Below are 20,842 nucleotides of genomic sequence, written 5' to 3' on the forward strand. Positions count from 1 at the left end.
ATAGAAATCCTATATTATTCTTGGGTTTTTGCAGTTGAGCGTTACACGACCTGGGCCTCCTTTCCTCATGTGTAGAATTCTGTCCCTACCCGTGTTCCCCCCAGAACCCATCAGTGGCATGCTGCATGTAAATTAGGTGCTTTTAGGTCATAGCTCCCATTTACTTTTTATCACGAATAATCAAGCCAGGCACTAGTCAATTCTTGGCACATTTAAGTATTAATTTAATGCATATTTCCTGAAAACAATGAAAAATGGAACTCGAAAATATTTGTGCTGAATTACTTGTGCAAAAATGTTTCTTAATGTTACTTTATTCTTAGTACAATTTGCAAATACATCGAATTGCAAAGCACATGTTTTTTTAATACATCTTCGGGGTCTATGGATTTTTAGGAACAGGACGCAGACGAAACCTGTGCTTAATTGACTGATTTCTTATTGTATTCTAAAGGTAATGAGGTCTTCTATTGTGGTACACCCTGTGGACCGCCCACAATATTTTGAGTTTCACGCTTCGATGGATTACTTGGATTCAGTGTAGCAATCAAGGTGTGATTGGGATGAGGGATATGGTGCCAAAAACACTAGTAGATGAGCTGCACCATTCTGCAGCTTCTGCAGTGCAACAAGAAGGCATTTTGAGAGGCCACAATATACTCCATAATCCTAGCAGTTTCAGCTGCTCGCATCTTTCATAGAGGCCAAGGGCGGCAGGGGCTGTACAGTGCTCTAGAATGACAGGATGAAAAATCCAGCGCTCACCACACGCTGTTTTAAATCGCCCAGGTCAAGCCACGCAGACACAGTACAGATGGTGGCTCCCTGGCAAAACCCCTGGTCCCACGCAGTCTCTTCTTTTTTTTACGTGGGGGTCACAGCCCCTTTGCTTATAGTTCAAGTGTCTTTGTTATGGGGGCACTTAAAATACAATTGCAAGTGCACAACACCCCCTATTTATAGTTTAAGCCCTGGCTCCAGACATACCACAGGGGGTGAATCCAGCATTGTAGAAGGCAGGCACAGCCCTATTCAGGTGCAGGTGCAACTCCTCCCACCACTCCAAATAAGGGACAACTACTCCAGCTACTTTAAATTTAGCCACAGTCTATTCAGCCTAGCACTGAGTCACCCAGGCAGGGCAGGACACACCTTAACCCCCCCAGGGACTGGCTGGAGTGAATGCACATCCCCTCTCCCCTGTCAGTCAAAACGAGACAGTTAATACACATCCAGGCAGTGCACAAAGACACATAGCACACAGAAATGTCAGTGATATTGCGAAAATAGTAATATAAAATCTGCTTTCACTAATAAGCAGGATTTATCCCTACTATTCCAAACATATCAAACATGGTCAGCCTATCCATCTCATGGCAGAACTTACCACTGAAGCACATATCAGGGATTCCCCCATGCAAAACAATGAGATGGCAGCCTCACAGCAGCAGTGAGAAACCAAATAGGCTTTTAGTCACTACCAGGACATGTCACACAATTAAGGCGCATATCCTACCTTTTACGAACACTAGCTAGCTAGGGCCTACCTTAGGGGTGATTGATATGTTGTAAAAGTGGAGTTGCAGACGTGTCAACCACTTTATATACCATGTCAAAGCGGCAGTAAACTGTGTGCGCAGGCCCTGCAGTGGCAGAGGCCTGAGACCGGGTTGAAGGCTTCTTAGGTGGGTGGCGCAAGCAGCGCTGCAAGCCCACAAGCAGAATTTAACCTACTGGCCCTGGGTATATAGGATACCACTGTACAAGGGAATCACAGATAAATTAAATATACCAAACAGGTGTAGACCAATCTTACCAAGTTTATAAGAGAGATCACATGCACTTTGACACTGATCAGCAGTGATAAAGTTCCCAGAGTCATAAAACCAGCAACAATGGGCCGGAAAAAATACAGAAAGAAGGTAAAAATTCCTGGGATAACCCCGCAAAAAGGGCTAAGTCCAACATGTCCGAAATGGGTTTCAGATTTTAGAACTATCTATTATATGGAGGAAAAAGAGAGCATGGTTGAACTTTTACAAAGTCGATTATCCAATTCGACACCACTCTCGGTATTACTGCTGAAAGTGCTGGCTGCGATTCATCCTAGTTCAGATGGGAAAGCCCCTGGACCTGATGGAGTACCAATAAAGTACAACATTGATCTGTGGGGACCTGTGATCACCAAAGTTTTCAATTCTACTTTGAGCAATAACATTCCTTGCTCATGGGCCCTCTCTACCATTGTTCCCATCTTCAAAAAGGGAGATCCTATGTCACCCAAATGCCACTGCCCTAATTCACTCCTCGATCGTATGGTCAAAGTAATCAGCAGGGCTGTTTTTAATTGCCTTACTGTATGGGTTAAAGATAACAACATCCTTTGCCCCTTTCAATTTGGCTTCTGTTCTATGTTGAGCATGGTGGGGCAGTGCGTAAAATTTGAATCTGAAAGTTAACAAGTATACCATTTCTAGGCACTGCCCACTGTACCTGACCTTTATGGACATCTCCAAATCCTTAACTGTGTTAACAGGACCAAGCTGTGGTTGATGTTCTTGGATCTTGGGGTGGATAGGAATTAGTGGGTTTCTTGCTTACTCTACATGAGACCCTTACAGTGAAAGTTCATGTTGGGTCAAACAGTGAGATGTCCAGTGCATTCTCCCTTGCACAAGAGGGGCGGCAAGGGTGTATTTTGGCCTGTTACTTTTTATTATCTACAGAAATGGCCTGTGTTCCTCCCTGATATCAGCCCATGTAGGTACATCTAAGATTGCTCACAATCAGGTGCACGCGCTATTGTACGCCGATGACGCGGTCCTAGTGGCATGATCCTCAAATCCTCTTTGGAGACTTGTGGACCGATTTGTCTCCTTTATGAGCAGTGTTGGACTTGGCCCTTTTGGCAGGTTCACCCCAAAACCTTTTGTATTCTCCTAGCCATTTTTTGTAACCTGGTGTTGGTGATTTTAGGCCTCTGAGCACTTTAGCACTGTGGTCCAGTGTAAAGTGTGTGCGCTCTCTGTGTTACATTGGTGAGGCTGGCCTGCCCTCCCATAGGAATGCTTTGGGGATGAGTGTGTCCATGGTAATTCCTGGTATGAAAGGAGTGGCAGGGGCGAGTTTAGTATGTATGAACTTGTGAGAATAAATGCTGTGCAATGGTGTGCGCAGATTTATGATGACTGGTGGAGAAATGACACTTTTAGAAGTTAGCATTTCTGTGTGCAATGTGTCTGCCTGCCTGATGTGAGTTGCATGTCTGTCTTGTGAATGACAGGGGCTGAGAGGTGTGGGTGGCTCCAGGAGGGGCAGGGTGAGTCAGAGCTAGGCTGAATAGGACACCTGGGCTAAGAGTAGTGGGAGGGGTAATCCCCTGACTCTGAATAGGATTGTGCCTGCCCTAGTGAATGATGGCTCCGCCCCTGTGGTGTTTCTGATGACGAGCCCCCACCTGACAAAGGGGAAGAGGAGCTTGGAAAACAAAGTGCTCCAGTTCCCCCCTGAATCAGTAGCATCTGGTTCCTCCATGCCCTGCACTTTAGACAAAGAGAAAGGGTGTATAAAAAGAGAGGCAGTGACCCCATGAAGGTTCTTCAGGACCTGATACAAAACCTGCGGGGCGTGCTGCTGCTGGGGCCCAGGAGGACCTGCCAGGAGGGCTGCCTCCCTGGGCCCAGCATGGCCTCCCTTGATACCTAAAGACTTCAGGGACTTTTGGTGTATCCAGCGCCTTGTGAGCGCTATGCTGGATTTTTCTTTGCCCCATTCATCCTAAAGGACTCCCCTGGACTGTTGCCTCTAGCGCCCTGTGAGTGCTGTATTTTTGTTCCTTAAAAGCGCTTTGCTCTGGGCAGCAGTGAAGGAGCGCGTGGGCTCTGCAGCGCTGAAGCTGTGGCTGATTCCGAGGGACGTGCTGAGGAGGACAGGAGCCTATCCCGCCTCCCTGAGTTCCGATGACAAGTCCCGGGTCCCAGGAGGGGGCCCGGGTGAAGTGGGCAAAGGCAGCAGGGGTCGCCAATGGCAGCGGAGGGCTCCCGTGAGCGAAGGGAAGCCCTGCGTGCAGGAGAAGCTGCGGCCCGGAAGAGGAGCCGAGCGAGGGAGAAGAACCTGCCGACCACAGCCCAGTGAGTGGGGCTGGGGGCTGATCTTCTCTGTGTTGGTGCGCAAAAAGCACCGGGGCAGTACTGCTGGGCCCGGCGGCCACACGTGAGTGAGCGGGCCGCCCCACGATTGGGGCACAGGGTTGTGCCCATTCCATGAGCGGCCCCGCCTTATAGAGGGCCGCTCCAATGGGTGGCATGTTTTTGTTTCAGAGCCAGTGTGGTTCCAGCGAGGGGGTGGCACATGACTGGCGAAGGCCCAGTGGGGCCCGTGTCCCCCCCAGAATAGCGAGGCACATTATTGGTGCCTGAGTGGGCCCGCAAGAGAGCGGGCCACTCGAACGTTGGGCATTTTGGTGGCAGAATCCCTGAAGGGTACAGCAGCGGCGCAGTGGTGCCAGGCCTTCACTGGAGTTACAGCTGTGCAGCACTTAGGGTCAGCTGCACGTCTAGGCTACAGTTCTTTGGGGGCATGTCTTGAGAGATGGGAGTGCGATGCACTCCTCTGCCCCAGCGCAATGGCGCACTTAGAACTTTGCTGCATTGGCAGAAGCCCTGACATTCTGGATGCAGGGCTTTTGAGCCCCATTGAAAAGGCCAGTTGGCCAGGGGGTAAATGATTTATGTGATATTAGGAAATGTGATGCTCTACAATGATTTATGCCTCTAAATGAGTTTGGGGATGGGATGTGCTGGTGAGATTGTTTCCTACTGTGAGTTATACCCCTAATGTGCGTGATGCTTAGGAGGTAAGGGTATAATGCGTTTAGACTTAATAGATGATTGCATAATGTGGTTATGCTGGGGAGGTTGTGGAGAATGTAATTTGCGCCTAATGGGAGACTGTGCATAATATGGTTTATGTTTCAGGATGATGCTGTGTACAGTAATGACCAGTGAGTACTGGTTTTGTTCTACGTATTATATTTTCTACATTTGCTGTGTTCTAACTGATGGTGCTGACAGCAGTCCATTTGGCCCTGCCAGGTGTAAATAATCCCTTGTAGATATTGCCTAGTGCCAGGTGGCACAATGTATATTATGTAATTACTATTCTAATGTGTTTATGACAATACAAAGGCTATTTTTTATATAACCTTGTGAGGAGTTCTTTTTGTGGTGTACCTAGTGTGTTGCTGCTGGCTGTGTGTGTGTTGCGCAAACACTTTACACATTGCCTCTGGGATAAGCCTGACTGCACGTGCCAAGCTACCAAGGGGGTGAGTAGGGGTTATCTTCAGCGTGTAACTCCCTTGCCTTTACTAGAGTTGTGGTTTCTGCCTGGCTTTGGCGCAAAACTTAGCCAACCAGAAATCCCATTTCTAACATTGTTTGTCAGCGGTGAAGATAGGACTTGCGTTTGCACAACACCACAGCGACAACTGGTTGCACTACAAAACTCTGCGTTAGATAATCACATGTTTGGTGATTATTGTTTCTGATTTTGTTTTCTTCTCTAGATTGTCATTTTTAAATGATGTTTTCTGCGCTTTTATGTTTGGTGGCAGAAGAGAGAAACTGACAGGGCGGGGACAACAGTAGGTGGGGAGGTTCCCATAGATAGGGAGTTTATTGCTGGGTTCAGTGCCTTTCCCTGTCCACAGAGGTGTGGTTAGATAGGAGGGAATAGAGGGAGTGTGGAGGAGACAAAGCTAGCTCGGGAGGGTGGTCATCCCCTGAGTGGAGTTTGAGTTGTCTGGATTCACCAGTTGGGTGGGATCCAGTGGTGGCAGCAGAAGTGAGTCTAGTGCAGGAAGCCCAATTCCCATTCCCAGAGTATGGTACCTGGTGCTCAGTAAAAGGGGTACAGGTTGAGATTCAGGGTCAGTAAGGAACTGTCTCGCCAGTCTTGGGGGTCGTGTGTGGATGAGTGGTGTGTTGCACTGGACAAGTGGGTGTGAGTTCTTTTGGAGATAAGGAGCTTGCACAGGAGGTGGACCTCTGGCTGTGTGCTAGAGGGCCTGCAGAGGCATTGGGGAGTGATTCCAAAAGTAGTGGCTTGGGTATCTTCTGGTCCTGTGTAGTGGAAGAGGTTCAGTGTAGCCCAGCTAGGTCCCACAGTGGAATGAGAGGGGTGTAGGGGCTCATGTCCTGTCTCAGTGTAGACGGAGTGAGTGTGGGATGGTTCGTCCCACGGTGGCCCGAAACCCTGTCTCAGGGCCCGAATGGGTTCCCTAAGGGGGCGCCAGGTCGGGGGCCTAGGCTGTACTTGTAGGCCATTTGAGGATGGTCTTCCAGGGGACGTGCAGTGTCTGTAGCCAGAGCTCCAGCGGTCCTGGTCTTGGGCAGTACCGCTCCTAAGTGGAGGGTGCAGACGTCCTGGTTGAGTGGTGAGAGGGGGAAAGTGTCCCCAGTGGAAGAACCATTGGGTTAGGGGCCAGCCAGAAGGGCTGAGTGACGCCACTTCTGTCCTGGGGGATCTCTGAGCCCTGTCAGGTGGTCAGGAGGTCGTGAGATTAGAGCCAGGCTGACTGTCGCACAATACTTTAGTTACGTGTCACCCTCAAGGGGGGGCATGCGTGCTCCCCTGGAAGTCCTGGTTCACTGGGAATTTGTCTGCCCAAAGGGGAGGCCAGGTTCGGATTCAACCTGACCTGGAGGGAAGGGCATCTGTAATAAGTGTCCTGACCGGTTTGGCTTCCAGGGGTAGCACTCCAAGGTGGGAGGGTGCAGAACTCTGGAAGGGGGTGCAGAGGGAGGGCATCCTCGCCACTGACCCCAGTGCAACCTGAGGGTTTAGACCCTAGGTTGAGAGACTTGGAAACTTCTTGATCGAGGGGGAATCCCTTTCAAAGAGAACAGCTGCAAAGATTTAGGAAAAGTGCCGCCATTGCTGTGTGTCTTGGGGCTTCCCTATAGTTTGTTGTTTCTGTTGAGAAGAGGACTAAGGGTCTTTGCTGTGTGCTGTGTCCCCCCTGCTTGAAGAGGAACTGTGCTGTGTGCTTTGTTTTTCTGAAAACAAGAGTCCCCGAGGGTCTGAGTGAGCTGGCCTCCTGTTCGGGAGTTTCAGCTGGTTGGAGTGTGAATGAATGAATGAATGAATGAAGGGAGATTTATACCGCACAACTTACCCCAAGGGCATCAAGGCGCCAAACAGGTCGTCCAGTCTGTAATTCTCCTAGTGCACTACTACGGGTATGCCTCAACAAAGAAACAAGCTTTAATGCTTTACGGAAAAGCACAAGGGAGGGTTGCCCTGCAAGTTCGGGGGGAAGCGAGTTCCATAGCCTGGGTGCTAAAGTAGAGAAGGCTCTACCTCCCCATGTTGCTTTTGTAAATCTGAGAACTGAGAGACGATTTTTGTGTGGTGTAATGAGGTTGCCTCTCATAGGAGAGTGTAGAACCCTAGAAGGAGATGTAGGGGGAGGAGAGCCTCGCCTGACGCCTCTGGTCAGCTTGAGGGTGCGGACCCTAAGTTGAAGGAAAAATGGTAGTTAGGAACTACACTGAGAGGGAGAGTGGAGACTGGCTATTATGTGCCAGGGGTTACTGCCCCCCATTCTGTGGATTGGCAAGGACCCCTAACATCTGGATGTCCTAGGGCCTGGTCCTGGCCGTGGACAACTAGGGAGTACCAGTGGGGTAGCCTAGTTGGACCTAAGAGTGTGTTTCAGAGGGAACCACATGAGTTCAGAGTGGCGTAGAACTGGAGGGTGTCCCTGAAGTTGCGGGCCCAGCGTCCGTGTTCTTTCGCCCGAAGCAGGGAAGCCCATCAAGGAAGTGATTGGTCTGCCCTGCGATTTGGCTGGAAGGGGGTTGTATTGGACTTGGCCCATTTGGCAGGTTCACCCCAAAAGTTTTTGCATTCTCCTAGCCTTTTTCTGAAACCTGGTGTTGGTGATTTTAGGCCTCTGAGCACTTTAGAACTGTGGTCCAGTGTAAAGTGCTTGCGCTCTCTGTGTTACATTGGTGAGGTTGGCCTGCCATCCCATAGGAATGCATTGGGGATGAGTGTGTCCGTGGTAATTCCTGATATGAGAGGAGTCGCAGGGGCGAATTTAGTATGTATGAACTCGTGAGAATAAATGCTGCGCAATGGTGTGCGCAGATTTATGATGACTGGTGGGGAAATGCCCCTTTTAGAAGGTGATACAAAAAACAATGGTCCTAGACATCTATTTCAAAATTGATATAGATCAAATATCCAACTACCATATTTGAAAAATATTTTCATGAGCATCAGCAAAACGATTTGTAGGCTCACAGTAATCAATACATTGTTTTAAGATGAAGAGATGCAACAACCAAGGTATATTTCACCAAGCATTTTATTCTCATATCATGTGGTGAGTAATAATTGACTGTATCAATTAAGGGGAAACAGGAAAGGCCTGTTGCTCAAGGGGGAACGTGCAAGAGAGAAGGTGCTCTGGTGTGGAGGTTGTGAAAAGGAATTTCAAGGCAGTGACACAGAGGATAATTAGAAACAATCAAAAGTTGGACTGATTACAAATCACCGTCCTTTCTGGCCTGGTCATGTTAAAGTAAACATACTTCTTTATGTACAATTTGAGTTTACACAGAAATGTATCCTTGTGTGGCATGTTGGGGTGGACACGTGGTCCAGGCTGCTTAAGGGGGCGTCGACGTTTCAACCCGACTTAGGGCCACAAGGGTAATTTGGAACCTCGGCCTTGCAGGTCTTCTTCAGGACAGTCTGTGGCAACCTGAATAGGTATTGGGCCCTGTCAAACACCTATGGGGTGAGGGGGAAAGGGTCAGGTTGTTGCTCATATTCATTAAACACATAGGTAACCGCCAAAAGATAGTAGATGGCTTACCCGCAGACGCTTGCGGGTTGTAGATTCCTTATCTAGTCAAGGGGTCATTGTGGTATCAAGGACCATATATGCAAATCCATATAGTGCATGCAACTTCAGGCAATGAATGCCAAAACTGAAAGATTAAAATAGGGAGATATAGGATTAGACCTATTTAAGCGTAGACCGCTCTAGTTTAAGTCTATGGGATTCGTCAAACTGACTGGGTTATATACCTTAAAGTCGTCCAAGCTGACGTCCGTATTCCGCACAATTCGGCTGGAAACAGAAACGCGGCTGCCACAAGGACGTTCTTAAAGAGGTCTTGATGACGTGAATCTCACGCTGGCGGCGTGTGTTCCGGGAAATGGATGAAAGACTAGCAGCGTGTGATGAGGGCCAAAGTGTGTCCTCAAATGTGATTATTAAATAAGTATGCCTTATGAGAGCATTGACGGAGTCAAGGATTATTATTGTAGGCACATTATGCAATAATACAGAATGTGGTAAAACTCAGAATGAAAGGTTCATAGTGACAATGGACATAGTGAAAACACAGTGCTACAAATAACATTAATACTGTACATGGTGAAATGTTAAAAATCAATGTTAAAAACCCTTGTCCATCGGGTACTACTGCAGGTATCGATCACACACATATGTAGCAGTGGTGTAGTACAATTTAGGATTAATAGAATTAGAAGGGGCATATAAGAACTGTCAGTGGTATCTACATTACAAGACACGGTATAAGGAAATTAATTGCGAACAAGTACTCATGATGCGTTGACTGTAAGGATGTGTTCTAAACCCCTCATGGCATTACAGAACAATAAGCTAGCCGACAACAAGTATGCACGCATTGTGTAGTAGTTACAGTTACACATTCAGGGCGATAGACTGTCAATAAGTGTGTTATACAACACCATGGCATCACAGATTAATACTAGTCGCTGGTGCATTCATGTATGTAATATCACACTAACTCACCTAATGTCACAAGCAAAAGGTATTGTTAAAGCTATACTAATTGGTGACGGAGTTAGCCATTGCTCAGTACAGACACCAGTCTACTAATTTCCTCAAACTCGTTCAGGCCCCATGCAATAGTGTCTATTAGATGTATCCACCTGCATTCTCGTTTATTCATTATGTTTATGGAATCACCTCTTCTTGGGTTGGGTATAACCTTCTCGATGACCCACCATTTTAAGCTCTCAGCAGTGTGTTCAAAGGTGGTTAAGTGATCCACTAATGGCGTGCCTTTTACTTGGCATTGTATACGGCTACAGAGCTGTAAAATGCGGCATTTAACTTTTTGGATGGTCTGACCTATGTACATAAACCCACAGGGGCAGGTGATCGCATAGATAACCCCAGTGGTATTACAGTTACTGTGGTCTTGCAATCTGTGTGTCTGGTCATTATGTGTGAATTCAGTGATTTCTTCTGTCAATGGGCAAGCTTTACATTGGCCACATTTACGGTGGCCCTTGATGGGCTAGATCCCCCATAGTGTGGTTTGGCCAGGAGTGCGTAGTGTGGGTAACAATGATTTGACCACGTGGTCCCTTACATTTTTGCCTTTTTTAAAGGCATCTAACGGAGTGGCATGTTCCCTAGTTAGTCCAAAACTAAATGCCAGTGTTGGTTAATGATCTTTTTTATTGCATTGCTTTTAGTGGAAAACGTAGTTGCACAGACTATCCATTCTTCACTTACATTTTTCTTTTCTCTGGGAACCAATAGGAACTCCCTGTGATTATGGCAAGCACGTTTGCGTGCTTTCTTGAGGAGTCTAATCGGATACCCTCACTCTATCAATCTGGACATGAGACCTGCTGATTCCTCAAAGTAGTCCTCCTTCTTCAAACAATTCCTACTCAACCTCAGGAATTACCCAAAGGGTAAATTATCCCTGAGGGTGCGAGGATGATGGCTTGTGTATCGTAGAAGCGTGTTCCACTCACTACTCTTTCTATAGAGGCTGGTGTGGAGTTTGCCCCACTCTGCTTTGACCGTTATGTCTAAAAGATTGATGGACCCCCTGTCAAATTCAAGTGTGAATTGAATGTCAGTGGAGCATGTGTTTAGCCGGTGAAAAGATCTAAGATGTTCCTCACTACCCTCCCAGATGATCAGCAAATCATCTATGTAGCGTTGCCAAAGTGCTATGCAATCTTTCCATGGATTGTACTCACTGAGGACATACTGCTGTTCATATTCGTTCATGTAAATGATTGCAAGGTTCGGGGCGAAAATCGCCCCCATGGCCATGTCCTTCATTTGTACATAGATTTGCCTTGGAAATAGAGGTAATTTCTGGTCATAGCAATCTTTAGAAGTTCAACAATGAATTCTGTTGGGACCTTATGTGGGGCTGGTCTTTCGTTCAGTGCTGAGTCAATGCACGTAAGTGCAGTAGCCTGGGAAATGTTCCTATATAATGCAGTTATATCCATAGTGGCCGGTAAGCTAGTATTGGAGTTGTAGGGATGTTCGTCCACCAATTGAATTGTCTGCATTGTGTCTCTGAGGTATGTTAAAGTGTTCTCTGTGATGAGTCTGAGAAACACATCGATGTACTTGCATAGCAGTTCTAATATTGATGCATAGCCTGAAATTATCGGTCTCCCAGGTGGGTCCTGCATGCGTTTATGTATCTTTGGCAGGGTATAGATTGTAGGCATCCGCAGATGTTTATTATTAAGGTAATCATGTTCCTGTTTACTGAGGGTCCCTTCTTCCAGTGCCTTCTGAGTCATGCTTGCTATGATGTTACTAATTTCTTTAGTCAGATCCATTCTCAGTTTCTCAGTTTCCTGTGACAGACAACTGTGAGAGGATTTCCTTTTTGCAGTCCTCAGAGTTCTGAGCGACTATTTCCCCGCCCTTGTCAGCGGGTTTGATTACTATACTGGTGTTTGTCTTAAGGGACTCCAGTGCTTCCTGTTCCAGTTTGCTAATGTTGTACTTGACGTACTGTCAGTTAGCAGGGGTTTTGTCAACCTCTCAATGACTACCTTTTCATATGCCACAAGTTTATGTGGCATTGAGTGTGTCGGGGGATTAAACTTGGAGGGGGGGTCTCAACACACTACCCAAGAAGGTTGGGTTAGGAGGAATTTTTAGAAAGTAATGTTTCAACCTAATCTTAGGGAAAAACTGGTGGAGTTCCACCTTCAAATTGAAGTCATTCGGCATGGAGGTAGGTACAAATGATAGGCCCTTATCCAAGATCTCTTGCTCGTTGGGTTTGAGTGTATAGTCTGATAAGTTGACCACAGGGTTTTCAGGTGTATGGACTACCATCTGTAGTGTTGTCGTCATGTCTGTATGTCTCCGTGTGATTCCTTTTGGAAGTGCGCCTGTTTCCTCGCTTTCCCTTTGCCTTGGTTCCACAATGGAGCCCTTGTTCCCTGGGTCTGCCCCAGGGACGACCCCACCCTCGTTGTCCCCACCATGGTTCCTCCACTAAAAAAGGTTGTTGATCTGTGTAAGTGTGGCCTTGATTTGGTGCGACTGTACTGGGGCCTGGGCGTTCAGTGTCACTGTCTGAACTGCTTGCTAGCGAGGAGCCAGAGAATGTTGTATATTTCCTAAAACCATTTCTACCCCTACTGGAGAATGTCCCCTGTTGCTCTCTTACGTAGTATCCTTCCTGCAGATATGGGTAGGTGGTTTTTTATCAGAGAATTTTATATCTCTTGCCACCTTGTCTAGTTTGGTTGTCTGGGTGTAAAAGTCAAAGTCGCAAATTCTTTCTAGGGCTTCCTTAGCGTTGCTTAGGGCTTTATCATCAATAATCTCTTTCTTTAAGTAAGATATTTCCTTTATCAAACGTTGTGCTTCCTCAACCGCAGCCTTAAGCCCAAGCACCATCCAGTGACTGGAACAATTATTGGAGACGAAACGGAAATTGTCCTTAAATTTAGGGTTATCCAAAAGGATTGCAGGCTTGTTTCTAACTTGTAACCCAACAGGGATGACATTAGAATGTAGATATTTTGCTAAGGTGTGCCCATGCAGTCTTGTTCTGATCAGTTTTTTCTCTAACGCGCTCTAGTTTAGATATTTTTTCGTTGAGCGTGAGTTCAATATTGCTAGTAGTTACTCCAAAGAAACTACCACCACCTTGTGCTTGTAGAAGTTTATATATATAGTCTTCACTGTAAGACAGTGTTTCTCTTTAAGACATAGATTGTTCTATTCAGACTTACCTAAACCTGCTGTATTTATCATTAGACAACATATATAGCCATATAGAACTCTATCAAAACAAACATTTGACAACAAACTTTAAACATTTAAACACTCCCAGGTAGTGCCTGCACAAAGGTAGCCATTACAAAAATGGGGTAACCCAATAATGGTCACGGACCTGGGTACAATGCGATAAAAAATACAATGGTCCTAGACATCTATTTCAAAATTGACATAGATTAAATATCCAACTAGCATATTTGAAAAATAATTTCACGAGCAGCAGCAAAACTATTTATAGGCTCACAGTAATCAAAAAAGTCTTTAATTCAATTATTCATCAAAAAGACATATAACAAAATACATAATGGTTATGGGCACAGCCCTAATAACATCAAAAAGCTATCGTTCATTTAAATGGAATTTCTTACAAATATAAATACCTATATGTACATTTTAAAAACAATTTTAAAAACAAAATTAAATTTATGTATACACAAGACTTTTCATGTATGTACAAACGTACTATGATTAAAAAAAAGGAAAAATCCAATATATTCCTTATCCATATCGTGCCATACTCGCAATAACCTTAACTATCAATACTAACCCCCTACTTTTTCCCGAAGTGCCCAGGACCAACTCAAAAACTTAGCAACCCCTATGGCCGCCATGTCATTACAACCAGTTTTCAGTAGTCTTTTGGCCACCAGTGCTGAGCTGGTACCCAGGGATCTACACAATGGTTTAAGCCGCATATTACGGGGTTGCTGATAGGCAAGGCAAACGTATAGGAAATGGCCAATATCTTCTATGACCTTAGGACAAAATGGACACTTATCGCAGGTGCCTATTTTCCATTTACATGTGAACTTCCTAAGTGGAAGTGTCTCCACGCAGAACTGGTGGTAGAGCTTGCGATCTCTGGGCTTTATAATTAAATCCCAGTAGTTTTGCATATGGGGTTCATCTTTCAACTCACAGAAATCTCTAGTCAGGGATGAGCTAGTCAGTGCGGAATACCTCCTGGTTTTAATGAGGTTCCAGTAAGCTGCTCTATAAATTAATTTAGATAGAAATTCTAACAGACTCCGGACTATACCACAGATCCCTCAACCGCATATCAATAAGCAGAGATTTCATGCAGGTTAACCATGGGATTTTGTTAGAACTATCCAGTCCCCTAACTTCAGTGAAGCCCTTTGCAAATAGGTATAATTCTGGAGTGGTCCAAAGCCTTCGCCAAAAGGCCAGCATCCTGTACCTTGCGATGTCCTCTATTACTTGGCAACCGAGGTCTAACCGAAGGGGAATGTGAGGGGTAGATTTGGGGAGGCCCGCGATAGATCTTAGGAATTTGGTTCTGGGCCAGCGCTAGGTGATATAAATTACATGATCCCCATATCTCAGCCCCATATAAAGTAGCTGGAATTATTTTAGTGGTATAAATTTTAACCACTGGAACTATGGGCTTAGTTTGTGACTGCCTATGTTCCTTAATCAGTGCTCCTGCTAACTGGGTGTGTTTTAGCGCCATTAGCTTCAGTTGTGGGGACCAGCTCAGTTTATCACCAAAAGTAACCCCCAGGAAGGTAAAAACACTAGCCTGCTCCAAGAGCCTTCCGTTCATGAAAACTCTTGAGGATACAGGCTTGGCCCCGTGGAGGACCATGAACTTGGTCTTTTCCATGTTAACTACCAGTTCATGATCGCGGCAAAACTCCTCAAAGCGAGTCAGAGCTAGCTGAAGCCCTTTTCTCGTCTTTGATAGAATCAGCGTGTCATCGCGAACATGAGCAGGGGCACCCTTTGGCCTGCTAGCATGGGCGCGTCCGTAGAATAGTTATCAAAGTACTTCACCACCCCATTTATAAAAATAGAAAATAGGGTGGGAGCCAATACACACCCTTGGCAGACGCCCTTGGCCACTAAAAATTTCTCCGTGACCTCCCCTGGTTTCCCCCAGCGAACCTGGACATAAGTAGATGTGTGCAGTCTTACCACAAGGGAGACCAGTTCCTTAGGCACCCCCAGTCCTAACAGAACATCCCACAGTTTTGATCTAGGAACTAAATCAAACGCGGGCTTTAAGTCCACGAAGGCAGCAAAGAGTAAACCCTTACCCAGCAATACCTCCTTCCAATAAAGCAGGACAAATCTGAAGGCTTGATCCAGGGTCCCCATATGGGCCTGGAAACCCGCCTGTAATGGTGTAAGAATGTCCTCTTCCATCAGCCAATTCTGAATCCTGCCCAAAATAACTCTTGCAACGATTTTCTGCAGGGCATCAATAAGGCTTATAGGCCTGTAGTTGGCCAGCGCGGAACGGTCACCCTTCTTATAAATCAGGATGATTTCTGCGCCGGACCAAGATGCAGGAATTGGGGCACCCCCTGCTAAAGAATTAATTAGGTTTGTAATGTATGGGATCTAGAAATCGGGATTTTGCTTGAAGAGGTCTGCTGGGATACAATCTGGGCCAGGTGCCTTGCCATTAGGGATGGTCTTCAAAACTGCCTCAACCTCCTTAGTACTAAACAGCAGGGGGGTTCCAGGGCTAATGAGTGGGTCCGGGCCATCCCTCTCTATGCCACTCTGAAATTGAGCTTCAAAGAAGGCGACCCACTGCTGGGGATCCACATTGTTATTTGGTACAATTGACCTTTGCCCATTTCCCCATTTGATCAGATCCCAGAACTGTCGCATGTTTCTACCGTTACATGCTAACCTTAATTCCTCCCAGCGCCCCTCGTCCCAATCCCTCTTTGCCTTTGAAAAATAATTTCACGAGCATCAGCAAAACGATTTATAGGCTCACAGTAATCAATACATTGTTTTACGATGAAGAGATGCAACAACCAAGGTATACTTCACCAAGAATTTTATTCTCATATCATGTTGTGAATAATAATTGACTGTATCAATTAAGGGGAAACAGGAAAGGTCGGTTGCTCCAGGAGGAACGTGCAAGAGAGAAGGTGCTCTTGCGTGGAGGTAGTGAAAAGGAATTTCAAGGCAGTGACATAGAGGATAATTAGAAACATTGAAAAGTTGGACTGGTTACAAATCACCGTCCTTCCTGGCCTGCCACGTTAAAGTAAACAGACTTCTTTATATACAATTTGAGTTTACAGAGAAATGTATCCTTGTGTGGCATGTTAGGGTGGACACGGGGTCCAGGCTGCTTAAGGGGGCGTCGACGTTTCAACCCGACTTAGGGTCCCAAGGGTAATTTGGAACCTCGGCCTTGCAGGTCTTCTTCAGGACAGTCTGGGGCAACCTGAATAGGTATGGGGCCCTGTCACACACCTATGGGGTGAGGGGGAAAGGGGTCAGGTTGTTGCACATATAATTTAAACACATATGTAAACGCCAAAAGATAGGAGATGGCTTACCCGCAGACGCTTGCAGGGTGTAGATTCCTTACCTAGTCAAGGGTTCTTAATGGACGCCGTCATTGTGGTGTCAAGGACCGTATGTGCAAATCCATATAGTGAATGCAACTTCAGGCAATGAATGCCAACACTGAAAGATTAAAATAGGGAGATATAGGATTAGACCTCTTTAGGCGTAGACCGCTCTAGTTTAAGTCTATGGGATTCGTCAAGCTGACTGAGTTAATTACCATAAAGTCGACCAAGCTGGCGTCCGTATTCCGCACATTTCAGCTGGAAACTGAAACGCGGCTGCCGCGAGGCTGTTTTTAAAGAGGTCTCGATGGTGTGGATCTCACGCTGGCGGCGCGTGTTCCGGGAAATGGATGAAAGACTAGCAGCGTGTGATGAGGGCCAGAGTGTGTCCTCAAATGTGATTATTAAATAAGTATGCCATATGAGAGCATTGACGGAGTCAAGGATTATTATTGTATGCACATTATACAATAACACCGAATGCAGTAAAACTCTGAGTGAAAGGTTCATAGTGACAATGGACATAGTGAAAACACAGTACTACAAATAACATTATTACTGTACATGGAGAAATGTTAAAAAACGATGTTAAAAACCCTTGTCAATCGGGTACTACTGCAGGTATCGATCACACACATATGTACGCAGTGGTGTAGTACAATTTGGGATTAATAGAATTAGAAAGGGCACATAAGAACTATCAGTGGTACCTACATTACAAGACACGGTATAAGGAAATTATTTGCAACCAGTACTCATGGTGCGTTGACTGTAAGTATGTGTTCTAAACCCCTCGTGGCATTACAGATCAATAAGCTGGCCGACAACTAGGATGCATGCATTGTGTAGTTACAGTTATACATTCAGGGCGATAGACTGTCAACAAGTGTGTTACACAACACCATGGCATCACAGATTAGTACTAGTGGCTGGTGTATTCATGTATGTAATATCACACTAACTCACCTAATGTCACAAGCAGAAGGTATTGTCAAACCTATACTAAATGGTGACGGAGTTAGCCATTGCTCAGTACAGACACCTGTCTACTAATTTCCTCAAACTCATTCAGGCTCTGTGCAATAGTGTCTAGTAGATGTATCAACCTACATTCTCATTTATTCAAGATGTTTGTGAAATCACCCCCTCTTGGGTTGGGTTTAACCTTCTCGATGACCCACCATTTTATGCTCTCAGCTGTGTGTCCAAAGGTGGTATGTGGCCAATGTAAAGCTTGCCTAACTTACAAAAGGGAGTAAAATGGTCTGATTCGATATGACAGGGAGACCACAGCTAAGGGAGCAAATACAGTTCACCAATAATACAAAGCCTGTGCAGTCTCAGGCCTGAGTATAGTTCCCATCAGCCCAGCCCACGGAACTTCGTCATCTGGAGAACCAGAGGAGAGGGGTCGCCTTCAGCGGAGATGATACCAAGGCTGGTGTTGCAAGGGTAAAGGACCTCCTACTCCTTATGGAAACTCAGCCACTTTGTTTAAACAGGATATGCAAGGACTGATGAAGTGCAGTGCAAGTGATACCGTGTGTGTGATAAAAATGGCTAGGAAGACAAAAAATATGTTTATTCGGGATTGTCCTACTGCCATATATAAAAACCGCCTGATAGTTTTGAAAAATTTATAACTATCTTTTAGCTAGAAGTGAGGTCGACATGTTTCAGCCATTTAGTTTATTAACCCGGCTTTCTTCAGGACCGTAAAGTGAAAAAGTGAAAAATGTGCTACTGCACGTGGAAATAATACGTGGAAAATGTTCACACTAATGAATTCCAATGAAGAGAGATAAAACAGTGGTGTGATACCACCCTACCAGACATGTATTCCATGTATGTGTAGTTACTTCTTCATCCTAAAGGAAACAAAGTGCATTAGTCAAAAAAACATTTTAATAGGTGAAAGGGAGATGCTACACATGTAGAGGTCAGGCATATCGCTTGGTCATACAAGCATAGCATTTGACTTGTTTAATTATCAAACTGATCCTAAGTTATGCAAAAAAGGGGGATTTTAGAAATTATAACAGTACTCACCCAGCATTGTGTGGGGGTAGGCCTCACCACGCCCGGCTATTGCTCGGTGCTGGAGGCCCCGCTCTAGTGGTGAGAAAAACACAGGGGACAAAGGGTAATGACATTATCCAGCTTGTGTACCCATAGTGTGCTCACACAATAAAAAACCTCTATCTAAAAGATCACAAACCAAAACGCTCACGCCCAATAGGCGGCCACAGGCTGGCAGTGACTGTATTAATTGCTGTAGTCATTCTAGCCTCTAATTGTGTATGACTATGCCCTCAAGGCACCATCTTATATGTAATGAAAAGGCCTTATTTACAAATAGCACTAACAAAGATGACTAAAACAAGGCGTTCTTGATAGAAAAAAGACCCCGAATTCAATAGTTTTAGAGAATCTTATGTGTGAAGTGAAAGGCTCCCTTCACTTTGTTTAAAATACTGATATTAGTACTCAATGCAGATTTTTATTATTGTTCTACCTGTTTCTCTAAGTCAAACATCTTGTTCTTCCAGTATTTCTGAGATCAGGCATCAAACAGGTAGACAGGGTTAATGTTTTAAGTTTTAAGCTGCCAGACAGTCACACAAATCCAAGCGCTAAAACTAGGTAAGAAGAGCATGAACAGGACTTACCTTTCCTTCGGTACCTCGTCGCAGTCTGCGAGCAATGTGGGAGGTACCGAGGGAGGTGAGAGATCCCTTCTTATACTGCACTCGATTGGCCTAATTAGGTTTAATTTGTCAATTAGCCCGTCAGAGGCCCGCGTTTCATTAACGCTACACTAGTAGCTCGTTTTTATTCTATCAATCCCATTGGTGCACACTCTTGTACTTGCGTAGTCCCATTTCAATAACGAACACTAATCCTGCCCTCAGCACGGCTTGGACCTGCAATGCGCAATAATAAATCTGCATTGAGTAGTACTATCAGTATTTTAAACAAAGTGAAGGGAGCCTTTCACTACACACATAAGATTCTCTAAAACTATTGCATTCGGGGTCTTTTTTCTATCAAGAACGCCTTGTTTTAGTCATCTTTGTTAGTGCTATTTGTAAATAAGGCCTTTTCATTACATATAAGACAGTGCCTTGAGGGCATAGTCATACACAATTAGAGGCTAGAATGACTACAGCAATTAATACAGTCACTGCCAGCCTGTGGCCGCCTATTGGGCGTGAGCGTTTTGGTTTGTGATCTTTTAGATAGAGGTTTTTTATTGCGTGAGCACACTATGGGTACACAGGCTGGATAATGTCATTACCCTTTGTCCCCTGTGTTTTTCTCACCACTAGAGCGGGGCCTCCAGCACCGAGCAATAGCCGGATGAGGTGAGGACTACCCCCACACAATGCTGGGTGAGTACTGTTACAATTTCTAAAATCCCCCTTTTTTGCATAACTTAGGATCAGTTTGATAATTAAACAAGTCAAACACTATGCTTGTATGACCAAGCGATATGCCTGACCTCTACATGTGGAGCATCTCCCTTTCACCTATTTAAACATTTTTTTGACTAATGCTCTTTATTTCCTTTAGGATGAAGAAGTAACTACACATACATGGAATACATGTCTGGTAGGGTGGTATCACACCACTGTTTTACCTCTCTTCATTGGAATTCATTAGTGTGAAAATTTCCCACGTATTATTTCCACGTGCAGTAGCAAATTTTTCACATTTTCACTTTAAGGTTCTGAAGAAAGCCAGGTTAATAAACTAAACGGCTGAAACATGTCGACCTCACTTCTAGCCAAAAGATAGTAATACATTTTCCAAAACTATCAGGCGGTTTTTATATATGGCAGTAGGACAATCCCGAATAAACATATTTTTTGTCTCCCTGGCCATTTTTATCACACACACGGTATCACTTGCACTGCACTTCATCAGTCCTTGCATATCCTGTTTAAACAAAGTGGCTGAGTTTCCATAAGGAGTAGGAGGTCCTTTACCCTTGCAACACCAGCCTTGGTATCATCTTGGCTGAAGGCGACCCCTCTCCTCTGGTTCTCCAGATGACGAAGTTCCGCCAAATGGGTGGGCTGATGGGAACTATACTCAGGCCCGAGACTGCACAGGCTTTGTAATATTGGCGAACTGCATTTGCTCCCTCAGCTGTGGTCTCCCTGTCATATCGAATCAGACCATTTTACTCCCTTTAGTAAGTTAGGTATGCATTCAGGGGTATGGAGTAAATTTGGTCTTTAAAGATTGCCCCCCAGACCCTCCCTCACCCTTTTGTTGTTAAGCAATGTAAAGCTTGCCCATTGACAGAAGAAATCACTGAATTTACACATAATGAGAAGGTTAACCCAACTCAAGAGGG

General features: G+C 45.3%; 1 protein-coding gene and 1 long non-coding RNA gene across 2 annotated transcripts in view; one reads left to right on the top strand and one right to left on the bottom strand.

Annotated features, from left to right (window-relative positions):
* The window catches only part of LOC144816056 (uncharacterized), a 105,483-nt gene that overhangs the window by 66,027 nt on the left and 18,614 nt on the right, over nt 1-20,842 (bottom strand). The window contains exon 2 of the long non-coding RNA XR_013606927.1: nt 16,465-16,594. This is a non-coding gene — a long non-coding RNA (uncharacterized LOC144816056). The remainder of the gene's footprint in view (nt 1-16,464; nt 16,595-20,842) is intronic.
* The window catches only part of PPFIA2 (PPFI scaffold protein A2), a 2,034,471-nt gene that overhangs the window by 19,721 nt on the left and 1,993,908 nt on the right, over nt 1-20,842 (top strand). The window lies entirely within an intron of this gene.

The sequence above is a fragment of the Lissotriton helveticus genome, chromosome 1_1, assembly GCF_964261635.1.
Source record: "Lissotriton helveticus chromosome 1_1, aLisHel1.1, whole genome shotgun sequence".
NCBI lineage: Eukaryota > Metazoa > Chordata > Amphibia > Caudata > Salamandridae > Lissotriton > Lissotriton helveticus.